Below are 24,806 nucleotides of genomic sequence, written 5' to 3'. Positions count from 1 at the left end.
AGTCAAGAAACCAAAAGACGTATTACATTGGGAAAATCTGCTGCAAAAGACATCTTTCAAGTGTTGAAAAGCAAAAATGTCACTTTGGTGACTAAGGTGCCCTGACCCAGGCCATGGATTTTCAGTTGCCTCATATGCATGTGAAAGCTGGACAATGAATAAGGAAGACCTAAGAAGAATTGATGACTTTGAATTATGGTGTTAGTGAAGAATATCGAATATATCGTGAATTGCTAGAGTGAACACATCTCACATCTGCCTTGGAAGAAGTGCAGGCAGAATAGTCCTTAGAAGGAGAATTCGTCTCATGTACGTTGGACATATTATCAAGAGGGACCATTTCCTGGAGAAAGACATCATGCCTGGTAAAGTAGAGGGTCAGCAAAAAAGAGGAAGACCCTCAAGAAAATGGATTGACACAGTGGTTGCAGCAATGGGTTCAAACATGGCAAACAAGGGTTTTGTGGATGGCTCAGGACAGGGCAGTGTTTTGTTCTGTTGTACATGTGATCACTGTCTTAGTTGTGTAGGGCCACTATAACAGAAATACCACAAGTGGATAGCTTTAACAAACGGAAATTTATTTTCTGATGGTTTAGGAGGTTAGAAGTTCGAATTCAGGGCATAGCGTCTAAGCAAAGCTTTCTCTCTCTCTTAGCTCTTGGAGGAGGTCCTTGTCTCTTCAGCTTCAGTTCCCTGCTTCTTTGGCTATCTCCATGTGGCTTGGCATCAGTCTTACCCTATCTCTTCTTGCTTGCTTTTCCTAATCTGTTCTTTTTACATTTTGTAGGAGATTGACTCAATTCATACCCTACACTAATCCTGTCTCATTAACATAACAAAGACAGCCCATTCCCAAATGGGACTATAACCACAAGTATTGAGGTTAGGATTTACAACACATGTTTGGGGGGATACAATTCAACCCATAACAGTCACTATGAGTCGAAACCGACTTGACACCACCTAAGAACAACTACTGTGTTGGTGGCACAAAAGTTAAGCATTTGGCAGTTCAAACCCAAGAAACGGCTTCAGGAGAGAAAGACCTGGCAGTCTGCTTCTGTAAAGATTACAGCTGTGAAAACCCTATGGGGCAGTTCTATTGTGTCACATGGGTTCACTGTATATCGGAATCAACTCGACGGCATCTAACAACTTCTGTGTTCTCATTTAGAAAGGGATGATAATACCTGTCCTTGCTCACAGATGACACCTTGTGCACAATGGCACTCTCAGCTACATAAAAAAAAAATAGACTTTGTTAAATGGCATGATGCTCCACTAGTTCTAAGTCACTTCTGTGGAGGTATCACAGAGAACGTCTAAGCCAACTACCTCGAGGTAGCCTTCTGCTTAAAGCCCTGCTTGTGTCTCTAAGTTCTCTCCCTCATGAACTCTCTCTCTTTAAGCTAAATGAATCTGCTCACCTGCCTCTTTTAATGTGTTAATTGTCGAAGCTGTATTTGTTCTAATTTATGCCTGGCTCCATGCTCCTTGAGAGCAGGCACACTCTTGTTCACTTGTTCATTCTTTACAGCCCTCAGGACAGTGCACTTCTTGAGTGGGGAACCTCAGGATACAGATAGTCTCATTTTCTGACCACTCTGGCTCTCTTCCTTTGTAATTCATTGATTCTTTAAAATAAGGTTTACTTGTCTTCTGATGATGCCGTTGATTCTGGTGCTGTGAGTGAATCCATGGAATCTAGCCTCTGACCTGAAAAAAAGCTTCCTGAACGTATGAGATAAACCAATTAGGTGAGAAACAGTGAAAGCCACTTTGTATTGGGTGTGAGAGTGGAAAAGGACAAATGTGAGCACAATAGGAAGCTTTTATACCCCCCGCCCCACCCATTTTTGTCCTCACGTGTTTTAATTCTCAGAAGAAGCAGATTTTCTGACAAAGAAGGAAAGAGAGATCAGCACTTTGGAAAATATATATTCCGTTGTTTTTTGAATAGGGAATGACACAGTGCTAGACTTAGTGCAATATGAATTTTTCTGTCTCACCGCCTTTCATAATTAATTCTGAGTGCTTCTATGTGATGTTCAGATTACAGAAACTATCCAGAGACAGTGATCTAAGGTGTTTCTAGATCTTTCATATAGGTTGTCCTCCTGATATGTGTTTTTCCACTAGTGAGAAATAGACTAGGACGTTGCATTCTGCTTTTGGATCAAGGAATAGCTGCTGTATTAACGCTCTTGCTTTGGCACAGCACTGTTCTAGCTGTCAATGTAAATTCAGTTTTGAGTTGTAGTTTATAATCCCATGGGAACTCCCTCTTCTTTCTCAGCCACTCACTGAGCCAAGTATTGAAGACTCACTTATGAATGTGAACATTTTTCCAACTGTGTGTAATTGAATGTGCTTCGATGGCAGTGGTTTTTTTTTTTTTTTTTTTTGGTTTGTAATCTTAAGTAAACCTCCAATATTCTTGTTCTTTTTCTATGCAATGAAAGTACCATTCACTACCATGGTTAGGTATTCACTATCTCTATTTGCTCAGAGAACTGGTAGGATATAGTTGCTTCTGTTGTTAGCTTTTATTTCAATGTTGTAGAAAGGCATGGGGAGAGGTCTTTTTATTTAGTCGGAGTTATAAATACCCTACGTAATTGGCACCTGTAAATCGTGTAAACCACTATTCTACTGAGTTGTCTGTGACTTTGCTATGCTGGTCAGTGCCTTCTGCATTATCCATATATTACTGCATTCTCTTATGTCATATGATTTGGTTTTTGTATTGATATTTTTTCCTCAAACTGTTTGAAAAGAGATACATGACAAAATTTTGTGGAATAAAAATATAGAGTGCTAACTCATGCCAACTCATTTGACTTATTTTAACCCTAGAAGCTATTTCCCAATGTTGTTAGTCGCAGTCGAGTTGACTGTGACTCAAGGTGACCTTATGTATAACAGAATGAAATGTTGCCTGGTCCTGCACTATCTTTATGATTGTTGGTATGTTTGAGCTCATTGTTGTGGCCATTGTGTCAATCTATCTCATTGAGATTTTCTCTCACCTTGACTGACTGTCCATTTTACAAACATGATGTCCTTTTCCAGTGATCAGTCCATCCTGATGACATGTCCAAAGTAAGCAAATCAAAGTCTCAGAAAATATTCTGTGATCCATAGGGTTTTCACTGGCTAAATTTTGAAAGTAGATCACCCAGCCTTTCTTCCTAGTCTGTCTTAGTCTGGAAGCTCTGCTGAAACCTGTTTACCATGGATGACACTACTGGTATTTGAAATACTTGTAGCATAGTTTCCTTCAAGCCACCACAGTTGAGTGGTGGTAGTTGCCAACAGGGTATGTAGAAGTTACTTGGTATTTCTCTATGTGTAGTGAAATATGTGGTAAAGCCAACTCAGGATAACTAAGAATACCCATCTTGTGTATAACCAGTGACAGTCCTTCCTTCCTTCCTTCCTTCCTTCCTTCCTTCCTTCCTTCCTTCCTTCCTTCCTTCCTTCCTTCCTTCCTTCCTTCCTTCCTTCCTTCCTTCCTTCCTTCCTTCCTTCCTTCCTTCCTTCCTTCCTTCCTTCCTTCCTTCCTTCCTTCCTTCCTTCCTTCCTTCCTTCCTTCCTTCCTTCCTTCCTCCCTCCCTCCCTCCCTCCCTCCCTCCCTCCCTCCCTCCCTCCCTCCCTCCCTCCCTCCCTCCCTCCCCTCCCCTCCCCTCCCCTTCCTCCCTCTGTCCCTTCCTTTCTCCTTCCCTTCTTCCCTCCCTCCTTTCCTTTCTTCCCTCCCTCCCTCCTTCCTGTTCCTCCCCTCCCTTCCTCCCTCCCTCTCTCCCTCCCTCCTTACGTCTTTCCTTCCTCCCTTCATCTGATTTTTTTTATGTAAGCTTTATCCTAATATCTTTCTCCTACTTGCCATGTTTCCTTTCTCAGGGAGCAGGTGATGTGTGCTCAGTATCTGAACGCTCATATAAATAATTGTTAGGCAAGGAAACTGGCTTCAAAGGGAAAAAATCAGAATGTATTTCAAATTCAACTAAAACTGAAATTTTGATTTTTTTAATGCTATTACATGATATATAATATACATAATTAAGAGTTGTCTGTTCTTTCCAAGTCAAATGTGGTGAAATACCCAAATGCTTATAGAAACAAGGAACTGTTGGACAAAGAACATGTTAACTGCCATCTTCCCTTCCACCAAACGTTTCTACTTCCCTCCCTCTATGGTTACATGACTTTGATGTCTGGCATAAAGCCACCCTCATCCAAAGTCATCCAGCTGTGGTCTCTCTACAGGCTCTGATCCTTAGAACAGCATAGCAGAGGAAAAGTTTTAAGTGGAATTGTAAAGCTTAAAAGGTGCCGCCTGGAGAATGTGCAATGGAGCACTTGGCTTCGAGCATGTAAGAAAAATAGGCTGCAGTGGTGAGCCAGGGAGGAGAAATAAAAGTGAAACTCAGTTCTCTTTAATACTGAAGAGCCTAATATGCATACAAGGAACCCTGGGGATGCAGCCATTAAGCACGTTGAGTGAATTCGGCTGCTAACTGAAAGTTTTGATGTTTGAATCCACTCAGCGGTCCTACAGGAGAAGAGATCTGGTGATCTGCTCCCGTAAAGATTACAGCTTAGAAACTCTATGGGGCAGTTATACTCTGTCCTGTAGGGTTGCTGTGAGTCAGAATTGACTTCATGGCACACAACAACAAAAAATACATACAAAAAATTTCCCCCAAATATCAAGTTGATCTTTCAAATAATCCGCAGACTGTCAATTAGAGTTTGGCAAGAAAAGAAAGAGGGAGGCAAGAAACGGAGGGAGGGAAGGAGGTAGGGGAGGGGGAAGGAAGGCAGGAAGGGAGGGAGGAAGGGAGGGAAACAGGAAAGGCAATTTTTATTCTAAGGGACAATCTCAACCTTCCTAAGTATTTTTTTTTTTAATTTGCGTGATCATGAGAACAAAGTTTCTCGTTTTAAAATGTAACACAACATTGATTTGCATAATTGAAACATTTCTTAAAGCGTAATTTGGAATTTGGAGGAACATAATCTTAATAAGAAAGGGAAATGTTAATATCAAAATTTTATGTTTTAAAACGTGCCTGATGAACTATTGACTGCAATTTAAAAGGTGGTTTTCTTAAGAAAAAACTTTGAGCTAAAGACATCTCATGTTTTCTTTTTTTAATATTTTACTGAGTTTTTGGTGAAAGCTTACACATCAAGTTGGTTTCACATTTGAAATTTTCCGTAAAAATTGTTCAGTGATGTTAGTTATATTTATCACAATGTGTCTACAATCTCTGTAATTGTGTTCAGTTTGTTCCCCTTCCAGTACTCTAGTTTCCCTGCCCCTTATCTTTGCTTTTGAGTAATTGTTGACCTTTTGGTTTCATACTGGTTTTTAAGTAGGGCACTGGTTTTATGGATAATATCCTTTATTTGTGCGCCACTCTGTTATTTCACTAAATGGTGATCTCGGGGTATGGGGTCAGTTCTAGGTTTAAAAGGTATCTCATGGTGTTAGTCTCAGGGAGCCCTCTGTTCACTACTGTTCCAGTTTGTCTGTTTTTTGTTTTGTTTTTATAAGAATTTCAATTTTGCTCCATATTTTTCTTCCATTCTATCTGGGACCGACTATTGTGACCCCAGTCAGAATGGCCTTGGTGGTACCTGGGCACCATGGTAGATGGTCTCAGGGGTTGTGGCTTGGGTAGACTTGTTTCTTCTCTGCACTTTTGGTTACTGGTCTGCTCCTGGCCAGTAGAGACCAATAGTTAGTTGTGCCTTACATCACTGCTCTCAAGCTTTTAAGACCCCGGACACTACTCACTTCTCTAGGAGGCACATCATGATTTTTGTGAACTATGTCATGCGAATTGACTGAGTTGTCCCATGAGACTATGGTCTTAAACCTTCACACCCAGAAAACCAATGTTGGAAGGTGTTTGCCCATACTGTACCTGTTGCCATTGAATTGATCCCGACTCACAGTGACCATATAGGACAGAGTGGAACTGCCCCACAGGGTTTCCATGGAGCTTGTGGGGGATCCGAACTGCCTTCCTTTTGGTTAGCATTCATAGCTCTTAACCACGACGCCACCAGCATTTCCAGAAGGTGTTTACTTATACCTAAAGAGTGTAGGTATTTTGCCTTCAATGAATACATGTGTCTGCACCCACATATTTGTACTTACATGTGTGTAATTTTATAGATACTTCTGTGTGTTCTCACCTAGGTACACATACACCAGTTTGCCTATACCCATCCATATGTGCTCAAGCACTCATTTTTACTTCGGTTGTGCTGTGCTCGCTATGTCCACATTTGGTGCTGCTTTTCCCATTGCCTAAAATAACTGGACTCTACAGTATAATACATTCTTTCTGCACTGCCCTCCTCTCCCTGGTAACCACCAATGAACATTGGTTTCTTTATATTTATCTATTCTTGTCTTACAAAAGAGGCATCACACAACATTTGTCCTTTATGCTTGACTTATTTCACTTAGCATTATGCCGCCCAGGTCCGTCTGTGTTATAATATGTTGTGCAGGCTCATCATTCTTCTTTTTGATTATGTAGTACTCCATTTGTGTATGTACCACAATTTGCTTATCCATTCATCCATTGATGGGCACTTTGATCATTTCTATTAAATTTGCTATTGTGAATAAAGCAGCACAGGACCGGGCAGCATTTTGTTCTGTTGTACATAGGCTCGCGATGAGTAGGAACTGACTCAACACTACCTGACAACAACAAGGGGTGGTGTTGCTGAATCATGGGGTAGTTCTATTTCTAGTTTTTTTTTTTTTTTTTCTTGAGAAAGAACCATACCATTTTCCATTGTGGTTGTACTGTTTTGCAGTCCCACCAGAAATGGATAAGTTCCAGTCTTCCCACATCTTTGCCAACATTTGTTGTTATCTTTTTTTTTTTTTTTAATCAGTGCCTTTTTAGCTAGGGTAAGATGATATCTCATTGTAGTTTTGATTTGCGTCTCTCTAGTGGCTAATTGAGGAACCCTGATGGTGCCAAAGGGTCAGCAGTTCGAATCCTCCAGCTGCTGCTTGGAAACCATATGGGGCAGTTCTACTCTATCCTACAGAGTTGCTATGAGTTAGAATCCACTTGATGGCAATGTCTGTTGGCTACTTGGATGTACTCTTTGGTGAAGGTTCTGTTCATATCCTTTGCCTATTTTGTGATTGGGTTGTTTGTCTTTTTGTTGTTGAGTTGTTGTGGTTTTCTATATATTTTAGAGATTAGACCCTTATTGGATGAGTCATTTCTGAGGACTTTTTTTCCCCCCACAGTTTGTAGGTTGTACATTTATTCTTTTAATAAAGTCTTTTGATGAACATGTGTTTTTATTTTTTATGAGGTCCTATTTATCTATTTTGTCTTCTTCTATTGGTACATTTGTTGCAATTTTTGTTATCCTATTTTTAAAAAAGATGAGGTCTATAGTTTTTTGCCTCTGTTGTCTTCTAGGATTTTTATGGTTTTAGGTTTTACATTTTGGTCTTTGATCCATTTTGAGTTAGTTTTTGTGTATGGTGTGAGGTCTGGGTCCTGTTTCATTTTTCTACAGGTGAATATTCAGTTTTGCCAGCACCGTTTAATAAAGATACTGTTTATGCTCCACTCAATGGACTTTGACTCCTTGTCGAAAATCATTTGTCCAGTGATGGCTGGGTTTAATTCTGAGTCCTCAATTCTATTCTACATGTCCATGTGTCTGTCGTTGAACAAATACCAGGTGGTTTTGATTTACAGTGGCTGTATACTATGTTTTTATATCAGGCAGTGTGAAGCCTCCTGCCCTGTTCTTTTTCTTTGATATTACTTTGGCTATTCGAGGTTTCTTTCCTTTCCATATGAAGTTGGTCATTAGCTTTTCCATTTCAGTAAAGAATGTTGCCGGGATTTTCATCTGGATTGCATTATATGTGTAGATTGCTTGTAGAATTGACATTTTCACTTTATTAAGTCTTCCAATCCATGAGCACTTGATGTCTTTCCAATTTTGTATTTTATAATTTTTGTTGTATAAGTCTTTTATGTCCTTGGTTTTAGGTTTATTTCTAGATATTTCATCGATTTGGGGCTATCATAAATGGTATTGTTTTCTTGATTTCTTTTTCAGAGTAGCCTTTGTGAATGTAAATGAACCCCACTGATTTTTGTGTGTTGATCTTGTACCCTGCAACATTGCTAAATTCTATTAGTTCCAGCAGTTTTCTTGTGGAATCTTTAGGGTCTTCTATGCATGGGATCATGTCATCTTATAGATATAGTTTACTTCTTCCTTTCTGATTTGGATACCTTTTATTTCTCTTTCTTGTCTTATTAGTCTGGCTCGGACTTCCAATACAATGTTGAATAAGAGTGATGATAACGGGCATCCTTGTCTCATTCCCATTCTCAAGGGGAAGACTCTCAGCCTTTCTCTGTTGAGTATAATGTTGGTTGTTTGTTCTGCATATATGCCCTTAATTATGTTGAGGAATTTCCCTTCTATCCCTATTTTGCTAAGAATTTTTTTCAGGAAAGGGTGTCGAATTTTATCAAATGCCTTTTCTGTATCAATTGATACGATCATATGGTTCTTTTCATTTGTTTTCTTTATGTGGTGGATTACATTGATTGATTTTCTAATGTTGAGCCACCGTTGTAATACTGGTATGAATCCCACTTGATTATGGTGTACGTTTTTTTTTTTTTTTTTAATATTGCTTATGTCTGTTAGCTAGAATTTTGTTGAAAATTGGGGTCTGGAACAGTAACTGGGGTGGGAAAAATTACAGGTTGAAGCACTTGAATGGAAGACTCAAAAGAGGTGTAGTGAGCCCTTTCGGGAGCTTAATGTGTAAGACTGGATTATTGCCAGGACTGTGGAGAGCAACTCATATTCAAAACGACAAGGTCGCCTGCAATCTTTGAGTGGGACACTGAGGTTTTCCACTCTGCTCAAAATCCAACAGGCAGAAGATTCGATTGCTATGCAACAGGGAACTTAAGTTTTTGCAGGGCTTTGACCCATAATTTTTCCCATTCTGGTTCTTGTCCTAGTTCACCCAAATTCTAAACATTTGGATCTGTTCTGGTGTTGCTTCCACGACCATGACTGAACTGGGAAGAACTTGTTCAAAGCCTTGCTTTTGAGGAGAGAGAGAAGTTTTGGTGGAAATTGTGAAAAAATAAGCCAGACCTCATGTGCTGCTGACTGCAAATTTTTCACTTTTAGGTACAGTGGCCTTTTTTACTTTCTTCTTTTTTCTCTTCCCTAATTTTGCATATAGAATTGTACCTATGATATGCTTATGGAAAATCACCTTAAGACAGACATATTGCATAGAAAATGTGAGTAAGAGAAAAGTGAAAAGTGAATATAATTTACAGCATATAAAAGAGCAGCCTGAAAAGCATACATTGAAGAGCTACATTCAATAGGGATTTCAAGTACTTAAAGATAAACCTTTCCTGGGCAAGTATACAATTGAAAATAATTATAACTATTGTTCTTTGTTTTAGAGGCATTAATTTTTTTGCAAAGCAACTTTTTACAAATTCAGCAAATTTTAATGAAAAAAGAAAAGCAACGTTTTATAATGGTAAAATCCTAGTATCAGAAAACTTGGCTTTGAGAGCTGACTCTTATGTTTATGGGCCACATGACCGTAGAAAAGTCATTTTAATCCATCAGAATCTTTCTCATTTGTAAAATAAAATTAACATGCTTGCCCTGCTTACCTTCCATAGTTTTCTTGAAAATCAAATAAGGTAATTGTCTTAGGCTGCGTTCTCTAGAGAAGCAAAACCAGTGAAGTGTGTATGTGCCTATACATACACATATACATATATATACAGAGAGAGAGAGAGTTATATCAAGGAAATGGCTCACAGGGTTGTAGAGGCTGGAAAGTCCCAAGTCAGGCTGGATGCTTCTCTTAACTCAAGTAGCTGCAGGGCTGATGAACCCAAGATTGGCAAGTCGGATGACAGGCCTCTGGCTCACAGACTGCAGAAGCTGACGCATCCCAAGCTTGGCAGGTAAGCTGCTAGCTCAAGTTCCAAGAACTGAGGTCAGATGATCAGGAGCCAGATGCAGGATCCAGAGCAAGTAAAAGTCAACGAGCTTTGCCAGAAAGTCCATCTATACAGGATGCAGGCCACACCCCCAAGGAAACTCCCTTTCAACTGATTGGCTGCTCATAACAGATCTCATCATGGAGGTGATTACATTATATCAGGTCTCATCATGGAGTTGATTACATCATTACATAGTTCCCAAACTACTTCATAACTGCCAAAGCGCTGAAAATCATGGCCTAGCCAAATTGACACAAACCTTAACCATCACAATATTAAATGGTATTTATTATTTTGAAAATGACTACATTAAATGAATGTATGAGGTTATTATTTTTTTAGTTCCTAACATTCATAATGTGACTTGAAATACCTATTTTTAATTAACCTATTTTGTTCACCAATTTAAAAATGATTCTTGCAAAATTAGTTGATTACATAAACAGTGCAACAACATAGTAGTGAGTTCAACTATGACCACTCATGCTCATATGTCTTAATGTCCTAAAGGTATATTAAACTTAATCTGTTATCACATTCAGATAACCTGAAGTTATTGATTCCTGTTTAGATACTTATCAGCCAAAGAGTAGCTGACTTCAACTTTGCTCTATTAATGATTAAGTATCACTATTTCTTGGTCACTGCACTCCCAATGTCTGGCAAATCTGTAAGTGTAATTCTTCTAAATTTTATTTAAGGAAAAATAATGGCAAATACTGTATAATCCCACTTACGTGAAATATCTAGAATAGTCTTCTAAGTGTGTAGAGACCAAAGTTTATTAGTGGTTATCAGGGGCAGCCAGGAGGGAGGGGGAATGGAAGACTGAAATGCTGAGGGAACACTGACCATGTTAAGGGTGATGGAAAAATTTGGGAATAGATGAGGGTGATGGTTGAGTAACATGATAAACATTAAGTTAATGTTACTGAACTATGCATGTTAAGAATGTTGAAATGACAAATGTTTTGTTACATGTAAAACCAAACCTGTTGCCATTGAGTCGTTTCCGACTCGTAGCAACCCTAAAGGACAGAGTAGAACTTCCCCATAGGGTTTCCAAGGAGCAGCTGGTGGATTAGAACTGCTGACCTATTGTTTGGCAGCTGAGCTCTTAACCACTGTGCCACCAGGGCTGCTTGTTATATGTACCACCAAAAAACAAACATTTTATCATGCGTAATATAGTATTTGGTACTTTTGCTTTGGATCTTTTAACCAGCAGCTGTGACTGACTTTTATCCAGCGATCTACCCAGCTGAGCAGTGTTATTTTTGCAAAAAAAAGTAAGTTAAAAAGTGTGAAGATGAGGTTTAAAGATTCATACTTCTTTCCTGTCCTTCATCCAACCAGGGCCTGTGAATGTTAATGGAGAAATTACAAGACAAATTTAGTCAAAGAGTCAAATATAGTCAATGAGTCTAATAGTCATTGGTTGGGTTTGACCTTTGCTGAAGTAAATGGTTAAAACTTTTAATCTGACCATTAACCATTAGGGAATTATACTGGTGTTAACAACAGTGTATAATTCGATTTCCCGCTTTTCACAGACTTACCCAACCTGGTACCCAGAAACACCAAACCCACTGCCGGCGAGTTGATTCTGACTCATAGCGACCCAACCTGGTATTATATCTAAATCAAAGTAATTTAGAAAATTTCGCCGTATTTTTAAATACTTAAGAGAATAGTTGACTTACATAAGAATATGGAAAAAAAGAACAAATTGTAAACTCCAGTAGGCTGGTAGATTGAAGTAGGGGAAAGGGAGTCTTCAAAATTTGAAGTCAGAGTTGATCGTTCTATGGTAGTAGTTCTTAAAGTGTTGTCCCCAGCCAGCAGTGCCAATATACTATACTTTTATGCAAATAATATGCGCCTTCTACATTTGTTTTCCAGCATGCCCTCCTGCAAGCTATGCCAATTTTTCATAAGCGTTACTACGCCTTTTATTTTTAAATGTTGCTGTAAAAAAAAAAAAAATAACATAGTACACTTATGAAAATACCTGGGGTGGGGAGGACATGGCTGGCAAACAAACATAGAAGGCATGTGTTATTTGCATTAAAATACGATAGCTTGAAGCTTGTTAAAAATGTGGTTTTTCAAGCCCCACTCTGGATCTGTTGAATAAGAAACTCTTCATGTGCTCCCAGCAGTCTAAACAAGCCCTCCAGGTGATTTTGAGACTTGCAGTGTTTGAGAGGAATGAGCCCTGGTAGTGAAATGGTTAAGTGTTTGGCTACTAACCAAAAGGTCAGCAGTTCTAACCCACCAGTGTCTCCCCAGGAGAAAAGACCTGGTGATCTGCTCCTGTAAGGGTTATAGCCTAGGATACTCCATGGGGCAGTTCTCTCCTGTCCTATAGGGCTACTGTGAGTCAGAATGGGCTCGACATCATATAACAACAATATTTGAGAACCACTGGTCTACAGCATGGTCGGTGATCCTTCAGATGTATTGCCTATTCTTTCACTATCCCTAACCTAAAACAGATTTCGGAGTCCCTGGGTGGTGCAAGGAAACCCTGGTGGCGTAGTGGTTAAGTGCTACGGCTGTTAGCCATGAGGTTGGCAGTTCGAATCCGCCAGGCACTCCTTGCAAACTCTATGGTGCAGTTCTACTCTGTGCTATAGGGTCGCTATGAGTCAGAATCAACTCAACAGCAGTGAGTTTGGTTTTTTGGGTTTGGGTGGTGCAAACAGTTAACACACTCAGCTGTTAGCTAGAGACTGGAGGTTCGAGTCCACCTAGAGGTGCTCCTGAAGCTTCTATTTCCAAAAGATCTGCCATTGAAAACCCTGTGGAGCAGTTCTACTCTGATACACATGGGATCTCTGAGTTGGAATCGATGGGACAGCACCTGGCTAAAAACAGCTTTTGCTAATTCAAAATGAAGCAGGTCACCTCAAGATATTTGGGGAATTAAGAACATTGACTTAGAGGTCAGAAATCTTTGGACTGACATCCTAGCTGCTTTTTGATGCCTGGGAGATCGCTAAGCCTCTCTGAGCCTCATTTCTTCAACTGTAACAAATGGAAATTGGGATATTTGCCTCCCGTAGCTATCATTGTCATTCATAATCTGACTCATCCCGGCCTATTTAATTTACTTGGCTTTTACAGTATGCTTCATGCTGGCCTAGTTACTTTGCTGTGATGCCATCATCTCCTAATTTACTTTATCAGCTTCTGACTTGGTTTGTGTCTGCCCGGAAACCTTGATGTCTCTACTTCCTCAAGCACGTGGGTCGAGCCACTCTTTCAGCTGCTATGGAAGATAATTGCCTGTGTCCACCAGGTACTCCCCACAGAGACCCCCAAGGGCACTTTGTGCAGGCCTTGCTATCTTTATTTCCTGCATTTTACATTTAGTGACTTATGCCCATGACAATACGCATGTGATGCAGTGAAAACGCACCTGGCAGATTGACTTCTGATCTAGATCAGCCCCTTTCTGCCCCATCCCTTCTCAGCATCCCATTAGCAGATGCTAGAACAGCAGGCTAAGGAACTCTGCCTGTCCTTTCTCTGTTCAGAACAACAGCAGGAGGAGAATTGTCTTGTATGTTCTGTATGGGCCAAAACTTGAATGTTTTTATAGAACAATTCAGGTTACCCCTAGCTAAAATCAACCTGATCAGCCACCTATTAATGTTTTATCAAAACTTTTGATGGTCTCCGCTAGTCCTAAATTGCACACTTGTGGCATTCTTGGCTGCCTGGGTGTGGGCGCAGGTGGCCCCGCAGGGTCTGGGTTTCTTGGCATCCTTGCACTTGGCCAGGGCTTTGTTATGTATGTTCACAGGCCATTCTGAGATTCAACACAGCTATCCTGCTTACCTATCTGAGGTTGAGGTTGCTAGTTAGTATGCATAATAAATAGCCTTTACTTACACACACATTCAGGCACTGAGGGAAAGGAGACATGTTTTGGGAAATACAGGGCCCTTACAGAATAAGTCCTTTAGTTGTGCACAACTTGAGGGTTTCTTTTTCTTTCTTTCCAGTTGCTGGCTCTCTCTATGCCTACCTGCTTCTCCATCTGTCCCTTCATAAAGTTTGCCTCTACACCTGAAACTTAAAACAATTCAGCATCACATCCTTTGGGATTAATTGTGCTGAGTCAGAGTGCTGACTTTATCTCCAACAGCCTCAACAAAGGATTTCTGAGAAAGATAGTTTCCTAAGACATCATAGCGCAGTGGAAAGGGGGAAAAAAAACCTCAGGTATTATGTTCACATTCTTGTTTCTCTACCCATGAGCTGTTTAACTTTGGACAAGTAGCCTTCTGAGCCTCAGCTTCCTCACTTTTATCCCACTTGTGAAATGGGGTAATAATCCTTGTGGTACAGGGTTTTGTGTATAAACTGACTACATGTAAGTAGACCCTTAAAAACTGGTAGCTATCATTCGTTCCTTTTTTATTTTTAGATTTCCTGTTGGTGGTAGAAGATTAAATTTATTTGCAATGTAGGAAGGATAATTCATTTAAGTGTAAATAGTTCTTTAAGTAGAAATAAATGCTTGCCTCTTGACGATTTGACACTGGAGTTATCAAAAAGGTGTTCTGAAATCACCTTCCCTAAAATCTTTAAAATAGGTCACATTTTATCTGAAATAGCCCGGCTTGTCTTAGATGTCTAAACACTAGAAATTCTTCTTTGTTTTGAGATTTTGTGATTTATCCCTGGCCTAATGGACACTTAGAAAATTGATTTAAGTGACAGAGATGAAAATAAAAGGACAGCAGTTGTACCCCATTTACCAATTTGCAGTGTTTGTGGAGTGACTCCTACATTTATCTTTTAGTAGCAGCAATAATGCTTTCAACTCCTATCTCCATAATCATCTTGCATCCATTTCAAAACATTTTCCTCTAATAGCTGTTAAGTTAATAGACGTTGCAGGCCTGCTAGGCTCAGAGTTCGTAAACAATTTGTCCAGCAAAAGGACAGGGCTGGACCATGGTCTCAGAAAACATCTAACTCACTTGTTATAACAGAGTTTATAAAGAAAATGTTCTACATTCTACTTTGGTGAGTAGCATCTGGGTCTTAAAAATTTTCGAGCAGCCATGTAAGATACTCCACTGGTCTCACCCCTTTGGGAGCAAGGGAGAATGAAGGAAACTGAAGATACAAGGGAAAGGTTAGTCCAAAAGACCAATGGAACACAACTACCAAGGCCTGCACCAGACTGAGTCTAGTACAACTAGATGGTGCCCAGCTACCACCACTGAATGCTCTGACAGGGATCACAGTAGAGGGTCCCAGACAGAGCTGGAGAAAAATGTAGAACAAAATTCTAACTCACAGCTAAAGACCAGACTTACTGGCCTGACGGAGACTGGAGAAGCCCTGAGACCATGGCCCCCACACACCCTTTTAGCTCAGTAATGAAGTCACGCCTCAGTTTCACCCCTCATCCAAAGATTAGACAGGCCCAATAAAACAAAACAAGAGGAAAGGGGCACACCAGCCCCGGGGCAAGGACTAGAAGGCAGGAAAATTTAAATATTTATTCTTTCTACTTTTTCACTGAAAAAGTAGAAAGAATAAATATTTACCTCTGGCTGATTAATTTAAATTTTCCTTGAAGGACTGGGAAAGCTGGTAATAGAGAACCCAAGGTCAAAAAGGGAGGATGTTGACATGTCTTGGGGTTGGTAACCAATGTCATAAAACAATATGTGTACTATTTAATGAGAAACTAATTTGTTCTGTAAACCTTCATCTAAAGTACAATTAAAAAAAAAAAGAACTATTCTCTGGACTCTTCAGATAAAATGGGATAAAAATTTCCAGTGCATCTGGAAAAAAAAAAAAAAGAACAGGACCGGGCCCATGTAGTTCCAGGTTACTGTATCCATAGCGTATCAACTAAACATCAGTGCTGTTTCCTCTTTGACTGTGCTTGACTTCGGCTCTAAAGTCATTTGGAAGAATGAAAAGTAATATTCCTAATAATGAAAAAATACCTTATTAAAATCTTTTTTCTGTATTCCTGCAGAAAGGCCACGGCAACAAATCGGAATTTGCAAGAATTCGCACTGAGTGTTGCCTATCCAATGCATTTAAGTGCTTAAATATGTGCAGTTAATTTTTTCAGTACTTGGTTCCCATGAATACATTCTGTCTTTTAATATAACTATGTATGCCCCATGGTATTGAGCACATAGTAAAAATTTATATATACTTGTTGACTTTAAATTTGTATTTGGTATGCATTGATATCTCTTTAAAAATTGTCAGAAAGAACATGTACCTGAGTACATACACTCTTTCTAATAATAGGCTGCTCCATTCTCTACTTTTAATTTATGCATGAAGAAGTCAGTAAATCTTAAAAATAGAAGGACAAACTAAATTAGAGTAACATATTGATGAGGTTCTATAAAATAGCTTTTTTTCACTGAAAAAGTAGAAATAATAAATGTTTACCTTTGGCTGATTAAATTTTAAATACCACTGGCTCTTAAGATATAACATTGATATGCAAAATTACCAGCTTATCCTTAAAAATTATGTATCATAAAATTTGATTAACTAGAAACATAACAACAGGAGAAATTTACTAATTTGGACTCTAATAATTCCAGATTTGTGACAGCTTTCCCATACTAACTTGTGGCTTGCACTGCTTATGATAAAAGGACTTGCTACAGCTGTAAGTGCAATCAAGAACATTTAACATATTTGAAAGGTTTTGGCACTTTAGCATATTCAGTTACAATATGCAAATGGGTATTGATAATTTCATATAAATGTTACCCGTTCAAAGATGAAGATGAAGCATCCAACAAGTACTTTGATATAGATAAAATGTGATCTGTATGTACGTAGCAGAGATACCATTAAATTTAAAAACATCAATTTTTATTAGTTACAATTAGTTAAATTATTAACTACTAATAAAGTAACTGAAAACCTTGGCGGTGTAGTGGTTGAGAGCTACGGCTGCTAACCAAAAGGTCAGCAGTTTGAATGCACCAGGCACTACTTGGAAACTGTATGGGGTGGCTCTGCTCTGTCCTATCAGTTGGTATGAGTTGGAATTGACTGGATGGGAAGGGGTTTGGTTTTTTTTTTTGTTAAAAAAAATAACTTATAAATGTTATTATGTAAAAATATATATATATATATATTTTATGTAGATGTTAATAATTTAAAATGGTCTTTCTTAGAGTTAGTACTCCTTCTTACTTTGACATCAAACATTTGCAAGAGCCCAAAATTAGCCTATGAAACCAAACTAAGGAAATACAGCCTTCTAGTGCAGTGGTTAAGATCTCAGCTGCTAACCAAAAGGTTGGCAGTTCAAATCCACCAGCCACTCCTTGAAAATCCTAAGGGACAGTTCTCTCTGTCCTATAGGGTCACTGTGAGTTGGATTGGATTTGATGACCTTGCATTTGGTTTGGTTTTGGAGCGACTCAGTAAGTCATAGTTACTGAAGAAACTGCTACTGCAGTACTACTACTAACTGATAACAACTTGTACTTGTTACACTGGGCATTGTACTAAGCACTCTAAATGATAAATTTTACTTACTTGTCACAGCTACCCTCTGGTGTATGTACTTTACCACGCCCATTTTGGTAGGCAAAGACACTGGAACTCAGAGAGCTTAAGCGACCTGCCTGGATCATTCGGCTAGTAAGTAACATTGGAATCAGAACTCAGACGTGTCTGACTTCCGGGCACATGCTGTTCCCACTGGGCTGTCTGCCTTAATTCCATAGCAGCTTGTCTCCTTCGTTTTTGGTCTTTCCTCTCTGTGAATTATTATACAGATGATTTTCTAATTAGCTCAGAGGGCAAATTAGTGAAAATTATGCAATATGGGTTTAACATACAATGAGAAAAACCTAGGTGTTTTTGTTGTTCCTGTTAATTGCTGTGAAGTTGGCCCTGGCTCATGGCAAACCTAGGTACTGCGCCATGTTCACAATTGTTGGTATGCTCAAGTCCATTGTTGCGGCCACTGTGCGTTTTGAGTGCTTTCCCACCTAGGGACTCATCAAACGTAGATCACCAGGCCTTTCTTCCTAGTCTGCCTTAGTCTTAAAGCTTTGCTAAAACATATCCACCTTGAGTTAACTTGCTGGTATTTGAAATACTCGTGTCATAGCTTCCAGCGTAATAGCAACATGCGAGCCACCACAGTAAGGCAAACTGACAGTTGAGGAAATCTTGCTAGGGGACTTTAATTCAGCGGATCACAAACTCTGTGACAAGCCAATTTACCCTCTTCACAAGCCCATTTACTCTCTTCGTTGCTCTTCCCTTTGGACCATTTTTGCTTACCCAAGTCACATCATGAGTTCGCCCCTTCCCAAATGAACCAGCCAAATTGTTCTTGAGAGGGAAGGACATTTGGCTTCCTCTCAGAGATACCTGGTACCAGTGCTACTGTCAGATCCACGTGTTTTTTTTGTCCTGGAAACATACTTTGCTCTTTATTCTTGGTAGTCTTTTTGTTACTATCTCTTAAACCTCAGAGTGGCAGAGGAGCAAAGTTACTGAGAATAACCCAATCTCTATTTTATTTTGCTGTTATGAGTAAGCACTTGGCCCTCCCCATCATGAAGGACACACTCTACAGAGTTGTTCCTGTCCTCTTTCTTGGGGCGGTGATGGAATTCCATATTGAATTTCCTGGTGGTTTTACTCTTTCGTGAAATGAGAATAATGGAACATTTGATGGCATGGTCTTTAGAACACACTTGGTGTACAAAAGCTTTATCAGTTTGCTCCCTTCTATTCTTGACTTTCTTCTTCAGACTTGAAATCAAGTTTCAGATTTTATTTCCACTTACTGAGTGTAAAGGCAAAACCATCTTTGAAGAGACTAGCAGCATTTCTCACTTATCCATACCAGCTACTAGCTCTCCCCAGGCCTAAAATCTTGGAGTGGGAATATCTGTTAGTGTCTGAGTTAAGCTCAAGGTGGTTTCTCCATATACCTGTGTCCTGCAGGATGTATATTTTCTCAAGTAGGGTAGGCCCTGAGTCTCCTTCAGATAGTCTCTGCCACATCCCAGTGGCTGGGGTCAGCATGCAAGTGATCTGGAATCTTACTGTTTGGATTTAGATACATAATGTTTATTCCAGCTCACACATTCCGTGTTGCCTAGGCTTTTGACTGTAAGTGTTGTTGGATTCCTGCAACAAACGTTGTAGAACAAGTGTTGACTTAAGCAGCCTTGTAATGTTTTTAAATCGCTAAATTGAAAAAAAAAAAAGAAATGCCATTTGACCCTCAAAATATACTTTGTTTTTACCGGCATTTACAGAATAATTTTCCTTTTCATCTGCCCCTCCAATTTCCCCATCTCTATGCCTTAACTAATGGCAGATATTTATAGAGTTCCCAGTCTATGCCCAGTAGACTTCCCAGGTCAAGAAGCCGTTAGCATCTGACTGCAGGTAATGAGCTGAGTTCTCTCACTGAGATAGACACTAGAAATAATAGTTTTCTAAAAAAGAGGCAAAATCTTAATTTTGTTTTAAACCTGGTACTTAATTTCAAACAAGTTTATCCTGATTTCTTTTGACCCAGGAGAGACCAGCGTTGTTGTTGTGTGCCATCGAGTCAATTCTGACTCACAGCGATGTTATTTATAGGACAGATTAGAGCTGCCCCATAGGGTTTTCTAGGCTGTAATCTTTAAGGGAGCAGGTCACCATGTCTTTTCTCCCAAGGAGTCACTGGTGGTCCAAACTGCAGCAGAGTGCGTAACCATTGTGCAACCAGGGCAGGGGCAGTAACAGGGATATTAAAAAAAAAAAAAGAAAAAGATTAGAATTTAGAATTTTATCTTCTCCTTATTTTATGTGTCAAAAGGGAAAAGTATGGATTTAGATAATTCCAAATGCAGTATGTCATCTTTTTTACATGTGTTTTGTGTTGGAACACTTCAAAGTTATGGATGTAATTTAAATGAAATGCTGAAAATCAGAAACTAGACAATTAACATTGAAATGTCTTGATAAGTAAAAAGATCGTTCCTTCTTTTCTTTGACCAACGGTATTCTCTGACATTTCCAAGGAAGATCTTGGTTCTGCCTGTCAGTTTCCAGTAATAGAATGGCTTATTTCAGAATGTCTGGGCCTAATGAAGATATCCCTTCTGTGTAATCTCGTGTTCGCTGGCTAGAGCTGAACGCTGTTTATCGTCAACATATGAGAACTGAAACCCCTGCAAAGCAGTTTATGAAATCCTTTCAGAGAAAAGAAACCTTAAAATATCACTATTGGCATCAGAACCATCCTAATTTCTCTTATCATTAAAATCTTGATTTCTAAATATTGGTTTGTTCCCACACACTTAAAGTTACTTATCTGAATAACTGGGAGAAGAATTTCTATGAAGAAGAGGTATTTTAAGCACAAAATGTGAGTTTTCATTTAGGAGCGGTGTTTTCGTGAATAACTAATTAATTATTTTAGAAAGCAATTGAAGACAGTGATTGGGACATTCCATTTTTGCAATTTTTTTTTTCTTTTTCAAATTCTTTCCAAGAGAATCCTTCTTCCATTTATAGAGTATCATTCTGTGACTGGTGTTTATTTTTAAGACTGTGGTTTTATTGCTTAGATGTTTTCATACTTAGCTTTAAGTCAGTTCTTTTCAAAATGCTTATGAAATAGTGAATGAAGCAAATGGAAATTAATTTTAATCAATTAATTTTAATCACACACACATTCAGTGGCCCTTATTTCCTCCTGATTAAAGAACTGTAGGCATATGGTAATCAACCCTTAGTACAGTTTCACCAATTTATTAGTAATAGCAAAATCCATGTCATCTAGTAAAAGAATACTTTTTCTGAGGCTCTTGGATCTTACAGTAGGCCTCACTGTGGCTTTCTTGTTATTCTTCACATGTGCAGAAACTTTCTTGTCCCCTTACCGTATTCAATTATAAAGCTATATTTGTATTTATCAGTTCAATAAGTATTTATTACAGAAGTTCTACATGTTAGGGAATGGAGACGCAAGCAAAGGTGAGTAAGACAGGTGTACTATAGCTCTTGCTTGGCCTCCTAGAGCAGATATGCTAGTGAGAGAGACAAGAATCCAAGTATCTGATAAATATAGACAAAAATGTAATTATGAATTGTGGCGTCCCCAAGTGAACCAACTATGCATTAAGATAGAGAAAAATGGGAAGGGGTGCTGGCTTGAAACGAAGGCTTCTTTAGGGAAATAACATTTGAGATGAGACATAGATGTTAGAATTAGCTCTGTGAAAAGTTAGAGATCAAGTACAGTCCAGATAGAGTGCAGAATATGGGCTAGGGCTCTTGGGGGAAGAAGAGATTGTCGTGTTCAGGAAACAGAGAAACAAAATAAAACACCTGGTGGCTGGAGCATAGCGAGGCAGGAGCATGAAATCAGGTGAAGATCCTACATAAGCAGATACATAGGAGTCTAGGTATACAATGGTTTCAGAGGCCATGGTGGGAAGTTAGGATTTTAAGCGCAGAGAGTACTTTATTTAACAAAATTGTTTAATAAGGAAGTGACAAAATCCAATTTATATTTTAAGAAGATTGTTTCTGCTGTGTGAAGAAAACCAACTGTAGGAGAGCGGCGGCCATTTGGGGGCTGTTATGAGAAGTAAAAGATGATGAAAGTTTGGCTCACGGGGGTAGCCAGAAGATGTGTCGAAAAACTAATCAACTCCTTACGCATTTTGGAGAGATTGAGTATAGGAGACTTGCTAATGGATTAGGTGTAAGGGGTGAGGGAGAGGAAGGAAACAAGAGTGACTTTTATATTTCTGGTCAGAAAAGCTCTTATTTGAGCAAGGAATTAATATCTTAGAAATGTAAGAGACTCACTTGTGGGTCAAGCTGATGAAGTTTTCTGAGCACATCTTCAGGAGGTGGACTCTTGCTGTCATTTTTCTTGAGCGAAGGGAGGTGGGGAAAGTGATGCAGCCAAGGTCACCGTGAGTGGGAATTGACTCTGTGGCAACTAACAACAGCACTTCAAGAGGCCTCCTGCCCAGTTTTATTGAAAAACAAGCGGACAGCATTTGATTTGAACAAGTGATCCCAGGATGAGCAGTTTTCCTTGGGAAGTATGTCTGCTTTGTGGCAAAGAACAGATAAGTGCTTCTTGAAGATAAAGTCTATCTAGTTCAAAACAAACTTACATAAAAAGGGCAAACTTGACCAATTGTGTCCCCTGGGATAGGTTAAGTTATGGTGAGGTAACACATAATGTTGCTTGTGATGTGTATCTACTTGGATATTTACAGTTCTACATCAAGCTTCTTTTTCCTGGACACATGCAGACTCATGGAGCAAGCCTGAAGTGGGACACTTCCAGTCTCATGTCAGAGGAGAAAGAGGACTTGGAGGGACCATGAGAAAGCTCTTAAAGATTTGCTCAAAAGGGGCATATACCATTTGTTCCCACAGTTTGCTGGCCAAAACCAGTGGTGTAGAGAAGTATATTCCTTCCACAAGGAAGGGCAGAGAATATTTTGAATAACAATGTAATCCCATAGAAACATATTTCTCAAGATTAAAAACTATACTTGACTTATCCTTATAACCTCTATGGTGACTAACATAGTGACTTGTAGTTGGTGTTCAGATAGTTCAGTTAAATTGAATTAATTCATCTTGAAGTAGAAATATCTCACAAATGTGAAAGAAACAGCTGTTTGAATAGGCTTCTAGATTTAATAACGATGACTGTTCACCAGTAGTATTTTAATTATGCATCGCTAATTACAGGTTGTAGTAATTGATGTGCATCTTAATAGATATTCATTGTGTGCCAGTCACAGACTCGTGACATACAGCAATTCAGTTGTTCTGAAGGCATGTTGGAGATATATGTTCAATTTACGTATATTAGATGGTCCGGACCGGTTTAATTTAATAACCTCTATTTTAATCAAAAAGCAAAACATCCCCGCCATAGTAATTTTGCATAATACATAAAAAATAAAGAAGAAAATAACTATCACTTAAATTCAGCTGACCCTGGAAAACAACTGTTTATCTGTTTTTGCTATCACCATTCATTCTCACTCTTTTATTGTGCTGAAGATATACACACCAAAACGTTCCCCAATACAACAATTTCCACATTTACAATTCAGTCTACTGGATATGGCATATTAGCAAACATAACTGCAGTTCATCATGATTAATGCAATTTTAACAATATGTAGAAGCAAGCGTTATAGTTATCATAAAAATCTTAAGTTAGCCAAACCTGGACAGGGCAATTGACCTGCCACCATTATCACTACCCTTTTTCAAAATATTCTACCACCATTAACATAAACTCAGTGCCCCCAAAACAAAAACGCCCCTGTTCCCCCTCACCATCCCTGGTAACTAATAATCTTTGGTTTTCATATATTTCCTTATCTCATATAAGTGAGATCCTGCAGTATTGGCCTCCCATACAGTAGTCTAGTCTTCTGATGGTCTCCAAAATAGTTACTGCCCAGTCTTCTATTCCTTACTAATTCTATCCCTATGTGATCTTTCTCGTCGTTCTCAGGACCTGAGAATCCTCCTTCCCCTATTTGCCTATTATCACCTGCATTAACTATTAACCAGCTCTCTGACTTTGGGCAGGTCAATTGGCCTGTCCAGGTTTGGCTAACTAAAAATTTTTATGATAATTATAATGCTTCTACATAGTGCTAAAATAGCGTTAATCATGATGAACTGTAGTTATATTTGCTAATATGCCATATCCAGTAGACTGTATACTTTTGAAAAGATGTTTCATTCCCCACGGGAGGTCATAATTATCATTACAATCACCCAGAGCCCAGCCCTAGTCACTCATGCACTCAAATTTTTTTTAATAAATGACCCTTAGCTTCAAGACACTTCAATCAGCCCACACCAGTATATTTTCTGAATCCTCGGAGCTATTAAAAAAAAAGTCTTTGTTCTTATTCTGCATGTGTATTTGTCCATCTCTGTGCTTGAAATGGAAACCCTGGTGGTGTAATGGTTAAGAGTTTGGCTGCTAATCAAAAGGTTGGCAGTTCGAATCTACCAGGTGCTCCTTGAAAACCCTAGGGGGCAGTTCTACTCTATGAGTGGGAATCGACTCCACAGCAGCTGGTTTTGTTTTTTTTTAATTCTTGAAATACTTACATATGATTTCATCTAAAGACCCACACAAATTTCCTGTTCTCTACAAAGACTTCCATGATTTGAACAACACACCATTGTTGTCAGTTACGGGGCATGTTAACGCTAACTCTATTCCACATTGCTCCACAATTAATATGCATTATTCAAAACTGAAGTGGTGAACGGAAAATGTGAAAAATAAACCTACTTAACATTTAATTATGTTTACATGTATTTGTATATTTTTATTTTGTACCTTGTTTTAGAAATCTCTGGAGAGTATGTGGCTTTCTTTTCCTGAGACAGACTGTATGATACCCTGTGGTTTTTTCAGATCCATATGCTAATTCTCCTGTCTCAAATTGCATGTATTTATGCAGTGTGGTAAATTATCTTTGCAGCACCAAGCACTCTGGATCTCTCAAAGCAGATGTGATCAACAGCAAAGAGCTTCCTGCTAAGGTATGGACTAATAAAACGAATATATTTCCAATAATATATTGGAAAAAGAATGACAAATAAATATTCAGTCTACCTAATACCAGTGTGACCCAGATTTGGAGTAGTCTTAAGAGGGCATTTGAAGAACTAACTTATCCC

General features: G+C 38.9%; 1 protein-coding gene across 16 annotated transcripts in view; it reads left to right on the top strand.

The window, feature by feature from the left end:
- DLGAP1 (DLG associated protein 1) overlaps positions 1-24,806 on the top strand; it is a 1,139,806-nt gene that overhangs the window by 55,417 nt on the left and 1,059,583 nt on the right. For 10 of the 16 annotated variants that reach the window (XM_049901317.1, XM_049901321.1, XM_049901327.1 and 7 more), the window contains exons 2-3: positions 9,054-9,228; positions 24,608-24,668. The exons of 2 other annotated variants lie outside the window; for them this stretch is intronic. The gene's annotated coding sequence lies outside the window, so the exon portion shown is untranslated. Of the gene's footprint in view, positions 1-9,053; positions 9,229-13,145; positions 13,378-24,607; positions 24,669-24,806 lie in introns of those variants that run through there. 4 more of the 16 variants (XM_049901314.1, XM_049901315.1, XM_049901318.1 and 1 more) reach the window with 4 other exon arrangements.

The sequence above is a fragment of the Elephas maximus genome, chromosome 11, assembly GCF_024166365.1.
Source record: "Elephas maximus indicus isolate mEleMax1 chromosome 11, mEleMax1 primary haplotype, whole genome shotgun sequence".
In the NCBI taxonomy this organism is placed as follows: domain Eukaryota; kingdom Metazoa; phylum Chordata; class Mammalia; order Proboscidea; family Elephantidae; genus Elephas; species Elephas maximus.
This window is presented reverse-complemented; position numbering and strand designations above follow the sequence as displayed.